The sequence below is a fragment of the Chrysochloris asiatica genome, unplaced genomic scaffold, assembly GCF_000296735.1.
Source record: "Chrysochloris asiatica unplaced genomic scaffold, ChrAsi1.0 scaffold00086, whole genome shotgun sequence".
Taxonomy (NCBI): Eukaryota; Metazoa; Chordata; class Mammalia; order Afrosoricida; family Chrysochloridae; genus Chrysochloris; species Chrysochloris asiatica.
Genome location: NW_006408604.1, coordinates 2,645,380 through 2,653,404, shown reverse-complemented (window position 1 = coordinate 2,653,404; position 8,025 = coordinate 2,645,380).

Sequence of the window (8,025 nt, the reverse complement as noted above, 5' to 3'; positions counted from 1 at the left end):
ATACTTCAGACATATTGTCAGGAGGGACCAGTTGCTGGAGAAGGATATCATGTTTGGTAAGATGGAGGGTCAGAGAAAAAGAGGAAGACCCCTAACAAGATGGATTGGCCAAGTGGAAGCATCGATGGACTCAAGCGTGGCGACAGTAGTGAGGTTGGCCCAGGATTGGGCAGTGTTTTGTTCTACTGTGCATAGAGTCACTATTAGTCAATACCGACTCGATGTCACCTAACAACAACAACTACACACACACACACAAGCAACTGAGGCTCATGATAGGAAGCAATTTCTTCATCAGCTAGTATTACTCACAATCAGATAGTATTACTCTAGCAGTAAGAGAGCAACAGGAAATAGTATCAGGGTGTTAATGTGGGCATTCCACATTAGTAAAATTTACCTTACATTTTAAAATTGGACTACAGTTTTCATCACGCCTATTATTTTATATTGTAAGCTCTCATCAAACCTCATATCTATATCAAACCTCATATCTATACATACATATAGAATGTTTTTTTATTTCTAAAAATTGTGAATAACAAAATATAATTTGTCTTCTAATTTGAAGATGAAACTGCTGATGGCATTATAAATATGTTTTCAATACAATTTAAATTAATATGACAATTTGTTATCGCCATTGAGTCAGCTTCAATTCATGGCATCCCTACGTATAAAAAAATTAAGCATGGCCTACACTGCACCATCATCGGACTCCTGGGGTGGTGCCTAGAATCAACACTGGCCTGTGAACCACAAGGTCAGCAGCTGAAACTCACCAGCTGCTCCTCAGAAAACTATACAGGGTCATTATGAGTCAGAACCAACTCGACAGCACTTAACAACAACAACATCATCTGTCTTAGATGAAGTACAGCCAGAAAACTCCTTAGAAGCCAAGATGGTGAGATTTCATCTCTCATACTTTGAACATTTGGTCAGGAAGAACGAGCCCCTGGAGATGGGCATCATGTTACAAGGATCAGCAACAAAGAGGAAGACCCTCAACAAGAAGAATTGACACAATGGCAGCAGTAATGGGCTCAAACATAACAACTGTGCAGATGGCGTCGGACAGAGTAATGTTTCTATCTGCTGTGCATAGGGTCACTATGAGTCAGAACCCAAATGACAGCACGTAACAAGCAACAATGCCATCTTCATGATTGTTGGTGCCTGTTGTGTCAATCCATCTTGTTGGCAGTAGTTACTATCTCTATAAAGCCAAGTGCAACCAAAAGAATACAAAACTATTCATGCAGCATACGAATGCACTATAGTCTATCAGTGTCCCAATTTGAAGATCTCAAAATTATTGAGCTCAGATATTGCTAAAGTGCATATGTGACCCTGCAAGAATAATCTCCTTTAGAAGGATCAGCATGAAGCTGGTCTCTGAGATACTGAGATACTGGGTACTGGAGAAGGCATTGTCAGTGCCCCACCATGTTTTTCTAAGGTCTTACAATTGCATGGCATGACAATACATGACTTCTAATGCCTTGGAGCTTTCCCTAGCATCCCATGCCTGTTCTACCTACACTAGGATCAAGCAGGAAGTGTAGCATAGCTAAAACCTTTTATTCCTACCAGCTTCCTTGCCCCTCTTACCAGAGACACATATTCTGTACTGACTCCTTGCGTTTCTCAGCAGAATTAAAGTTCAGTTACCCATGAAGCTAGCCAGCTTGATAACTCAAACTTTATTGGGATTTTCTAAGATTACCCCAAAAGAACTGCTTGTACCAAATTTTCATCTCAGGTTGTGCTTCTGTGAAAACCAAAACGGAGGCAGATACTAACAGAAATGGTTCTAGGAAGCAGATCCCTATGATTGGTTTCAGAATTGGATGACTCACCCTCCATATGACAACAAAGACCCCTTTGCCAGTGGTAAGTTGTGGGGAGTGATCGTTTATGGTTAGCTATGGCATCACAGTTATGAAGACCCTCAACTGTGGTGCGTTGTAGTGGAATAAGGTGAAATCAGATTATCAATTAAGCACTATCAATAGAATATGAATTAATTACTATCAATTGACAGATATTGGATAATAATAATTACAAGAATTTAAAGTTTGTTGATTAGTTAGTTGTTAAATGTGATCATGCACTAGAGGGAAAAAAAATGGACAGACTCAGGTCAGCCCATTAGAGTACAGTGTGGAAACTGAAAGAATGACCTCCATGATAGCCTACAGAGATCCTTATCCCCTGCAGCTGAAATATCACCTGCTAAATATCAAGCAGAACTACATCTGAATGAGAAATTAGCAGTTAGAGTAAATGGCTGAATTCAGAATTCCAACAAATCTGGGGAGGGTCCCTAATATACAATAAATGAGAATGAAAAAATTGGGATGCAGACATCTGGTAAGATGTTGAGATGCTTGAAACCGCAGGTTCCCATACACTTTCTGGGCCAGTGGAAGTTGTACAATTCCCCTGCTAAATTCCCCTTCACTTATTTACCAAGTAAATTGGTGATGGTGGCCGTGGTGTGCCGTGGAGTTGGTTCCAACTCAATGCAACCCTGCATAGGGATTCCTAGGCTGTAAACCTTTATGGAAGCAGAAAGGCTCATGTTTATCTCACAGAATGGCTGGTAGTTTCGAACTGCTGACCTTGAGGTTATGACTCGTAACTACTACACTACCAGAAGTCCAACTCAGTGCAAATCCATATATGACACAATAGAACTGTGCTCACAGGGTTTTCAATGGCTGATTATTTAGATAGTTGCTTTGTGTGACAAAGAGTTTGTGATTGTTTACTAACCTAAAGGTTGGCAGTTTGAACTCACCTAGAGGTATTACAGAAAACCAGCTTGGCTATATGCGTCTGTAAAGATTACAATCAAGAAAACCATAATCAATCAAGAGCACACTTGTACTCTGTAACATATGGAATACATGGGGTCTCCATTTGAAAGAATGACTCAACAATAGATTTTATGGGATTTTAAGATGTAGATCACCAGGCCTTTCTTCTGATGCAGCTCTATATAAATTCAAACTTCCATCTTTTCACTTAGCAAGTAAAGATACCTGTTTGCACCATCTAGGGACTATTATGCAAACCACCTATGACAGATGCCTCACAAGAACATGCTTACATCCTCAGAATACCACTTCCCACATACACATAAGGAGCTCTGGTAGCATAGTGGTTACAAATTGGGTTGTTAACCTCAAGGTCAGCAGTTCGAAACTACCAACCGTTCGGTGGAGAAAGACGGGGCTTTCTGCTCCCATAAAGATTTACAGCCTCGAAAACCCTGTACAGGGTCGCTATGAGTCAGGACCGACTCCAAGGCACACCACCACCACACACATTCCCTGATTGCTTCCAGCCCAATTGTTGTTGTTGTTGTTAAGTGCCGTCGAGTCGGTTCCGACCCATAACGACCCTGAATAGGGTTTCCAAGGCTGTAAATCTTTACGGGAGCAGAAAACCTCATCTTTCTCCTGTGGAGCAGCTGATAGTTTCAAACTGCTGACCTTGTGGTTTGCAGCCCGATACATAACAGCTACGCCACTAGAGCTCCTTTCCAGCCTAATAACTAGAGTCAAATCTTAACAAAACATACGGGAGGTGGGGGAGGCAGCCTGCTATTGGAAAGTGATTATTCATCAAATAACCTGGATATTATGTGAATACAATGGCAGGGACTAGGAGAATATGCCTAGAAATAAATCTTGATGGTATTCAATCAAAGGAAAAATACTCATTCTTAGAGGACTTTAAAGATAAGCTCCAGTTCTCAGCAGAAGACAATAGTGTGCAACATGAATCCATTCTCAGCCACCCAGTTCTAAGAAATATTGTTTTTAGGAGGAACACAATGCTGAGCCTTGACGATACCTCAGACAACACTTGTGAGTAGGGTCTTAAAATGTCCAGTGAATTGTTTCAGAAACAAGGAACAGCGGAGACTGAGGGAACTGAAACTGATGAAGAGTGAGAGGAAACTGGTCATGATAGTGGTCTGCTTTTGGGAAAGGGATGAATTGGAGTGGGAGGAACAGAGTAAGGAAACACTGAATGGCTTAAAATTAGGAAAAGTGTGCACCAGGGTTGTATTCTTTGGTCATATTTATTCAATCTGTATGCTGAGCAAACAATCCGAGAAGCTAAATTATATGAAGAAACACAGGATATCAGGATTGGAGGAAGACTTCATTAACACCCTGTGATATGCAGATGATACAACATTGCTTACTGAAAGCAAAGAGGACTTAAAATACTTACTGATGAAGATCAAAGACCACAGCCTTCAGTATGGGTTGCACCTCAATGTAAAGAAAATAAAAGTCTTCACCACTGGACCAATAAACAACATCCATATAAATGGAGAAAAGATTGAAGTTGTCAAAAATTTCATTTTGCTCAAATCTCTCATGCGAGCGGCAGTCAAGAAATCAGACAATGTACTGCCTTAGGCAAATGTGCTACATCAGACCTTTTTAAAGTGTTGAAGAGCAAAGATGTCAGTTTAAGGACTAAGGTACACCTGACCCAAACTGTAGTATTTTCTATAACCCCGTATACATGCGAAAGTTAGACAGTGAATAAGGAAGACCATAGAAGAATTAATGTATTTGAGTTATGGTGTTGGAGGAGAATATTAAAAGTACCATGGAGTGCCAAAAGAACAAAGAGATCTGTGTTGGAAGAAGTATAACCAGAGAGCTCCTTAGAAGCTAGAATGGCCAAACTTCATCTCTCATACTTTGGACATATTACTAGGAGGGATCAGTCACTGGAGAAGGATATCATGTTTGGTAAAGTGGAGGGTTGGAGAAAAAGAGGAAGACTCCCCAATGAGACATATTGGCACAATGGTAGTAGCGATAGGCTCAAGTGTAGCAATGATTGTGAGGTTGGTCCAGGACCAGGCAGTATTTCGTTGTGTTGTGCATAGGGTCAGTACCGATTCAATAGCACCTAACAACTATACTTCTATCAACAAAACTGAAATTTGAAAGGTAAAAATTTGCAAATATCTGCTAGGAAAACAATAATATGGGGGTCCTAGAAGTTTCATTTTACATTGAGAATTGACTTCTAGTTCAAGATTAAGCATGTATATTTATGACTCCTCCTTGTAAAAATTCGCCTGAAATTATAATCATTCACACAAAAGGAGTAAATTCATATCCCCAAGAAGCAAGTAGATGCCATTAGCAGAGCAATGATTTGAATGATTTTTAGAAAACAGTAAGCAGATGGAATTGTACATATGGAATAAAGGAAGGAGAAGGGTCTCAGTTGGGAGAAGACGACCATCAGCAGCACACATGGAAGATGACTGCAGAGGAAGTAAAAACCTTTCTTCCCAGTACAACTCCAGAGAATTTCCAAATTCAGAATCACAGTGGGAAGGGTATAGAACACAGCATGATCAATCAAAGGGCTGTCTATAGAACAGCTGCACTAGTCAGCCCCACCTCCACCCACAAGCCTCCACTCCCACTTGTGCAAAGAGACTGGCAACAGTAGCATTTTCTCCCAGACTGAAATCAAAGAAATGCTCTCTAAACATATTGAGCAATATGCCTGGGAGGGGCAGGGTACCTATCCTGAATGTGGATGCCACAGAATCAGTTGTCTCTCATTTAGTCAGCAGAAGGTGGGACAAACTGGACTGTACTTCCTGCTCACACAATCCCAGCTGACACACCCACATACCACATACTCATTCAACATCCCAATTTAGGGGAGAGCCTCATAGGGAAAAACAATCCTACTAATATGCCAGTTACCTAGATGCATCAATCAAGTCCTTTATTAATGTTCATAATGTGCAAGGAGTGTCTTGGGCGTGCAACTGGTTAATGTGCTTTATCGTTAACCAGGTTCTCCCAGAGTTGCATCAGAAGAAAGGCCTGGTGATCTACTTATGCAAAATCAGCCATTGAAATCCTATGGAGTAGAGTTTACTCTGAAACACATGGATTCACCAGGTAATTGATACTTCATCATGAGTCAGTACCAACTCTGGGGCAGCTGGTTATTATATGCATAGAACAAAATATGATAAGACTGGGCACTACATAAATATCTCTGAATGGATAACCAAATTCAATTGAAAGATAAATGGAATTCTTCAAAGAACTTGTTGCCTAGCAATAGGTCATCATTTTTCTGAAACTATTTTTGCAGTTGACAAAATATACAGCATGTTGATTCCTGTTCTTCCAATAGTTTCTGGAACATTATTCTGTCCTGTTTCTCCTCCCTTTTTGTCTGATTCTTTCTTCTTTTTTTTTTTTTTTTTTTTTTGGTTCTATTTCCTTCCTTTACACCAACTGTGGATATTCTTCCAAAGTTGCATTGTTATCCATTCTATCTCCCTTTTTCATATAGTATAAATTAAAAAATCAGAACCACAGAAAACATAAATTAGAATACAAATATACTATTATAGAGGACTAAGATACAGATAGACAGATTATAGGAGTTCCTGGGTGGTACAAATTACAGCTAACCAGAAGACTGGCAGTTTGACTCCACCTAAGTTGTCTCAAAAAATATTTAAGAATGACAATGTACCCCCAAAAAAATCAGCCACTAAAAACCCTATACACAGTTCTACTCTCACACAAGTTAAGTTTACCATGAGTAATAATGGTTGTTGTTGGTTTGTTGTATGCATACTATGAAAGCATTACATTTTTAATTTTCCACAATTTTTTTTATTTGGAGGGGAGATCAATATATTCTATTGTGCTGTATGTGAAAGTTTATACAACAAATTTGGTTCCCATTTAATGATTTTGTAATTTCAGTCAAGAAAAGAATTTTATTTTAAGAGCTTGTTGCAATGATTATTTTACAGGAACTAATAATATTGCAAACTTTGAAAAGCAAAATATTTTAGCAGTTTTATTGGTATTTTCTATCTAATGAGAGCTGACTTGATTGGTGGGAAGATACCCACCACTCACTCATCTGTCAGCTTGTGGTACTGTGGTGGCTTGTGAATTGCTGTGATTCTGAAAGCTATGCTACCGGTATTTTAAATAACCAGCAGGGTCACCCATGGTAGACAGGTTTCAAATGAGCTTCCAGACAAAGACAGACTAGGAAGAAGGAGTGGCAAACTATTTACGAATATTTAGTCACTGAAAACCTTATGAAAAGCAAAGAAACACTGTCAGATATAGTGCTGAAATGAGCCCCTCAGGTTGAAAGTCACTCAAAATGCTACTGGGGAAGAGCTGCCTCCTGAATGGCGTAAAGCACTTTGGAATAAAGAAGGTGGGACCTTCATTTGCTGATGGGGCGCAATTCAAAATGAGGAGAAACAGCTGTAAACATCCATTAATAATCAGAACATGGAATGTGCGAAATATTATTCTAAGAAAATTGGAAATTGTCAAAAATGAAACGGAACTCATAAATATCAATATTTTAGGCATTAGTGACTGAAATAGACTCATATTATCCACTTTGAATCTGGCAACGACATGGTTTACTATGCCAGGAACGACAAATGGAAGAGAAATGGTGTTGCATTCATTGTCAAAAAGAACATATCCAGATGAGTCATGAGGTACAACGCTGTCTGTGATAGGATAATATCCATGTACCTAAAGGGAAGACCAGCTGATACCACTATTATTCAAACGTATGCACCAACCACTAAAACCAGTGATGTTGAAATAAACAGAACTTCTTCAATTTGAAATTGATGAAACATGCAATCAAGATATGTTGATAATCACTAGAGATTGGACTGCAAATGTTGGAACCACAGAGAAACGATCAGTAGTTAGAAAATATGGCCTTGGTGATATAAATGATGCTGGAGATTGCATGATAGAATGCTACAAAACCAATGATTTGTTCATTTCAAGTACCTTTTTTAAACAGCATAAGAGACAACTATACACATGGACCTCACCAGATGGAATACACAGAAATCAAAATGACTACATCTGTGGAAAGAGAAGGTGGAAAAGTTCCATATCATCAGCCAAAACAAGGCCAGGGGCAGATTGTGGAACAGATCATCAA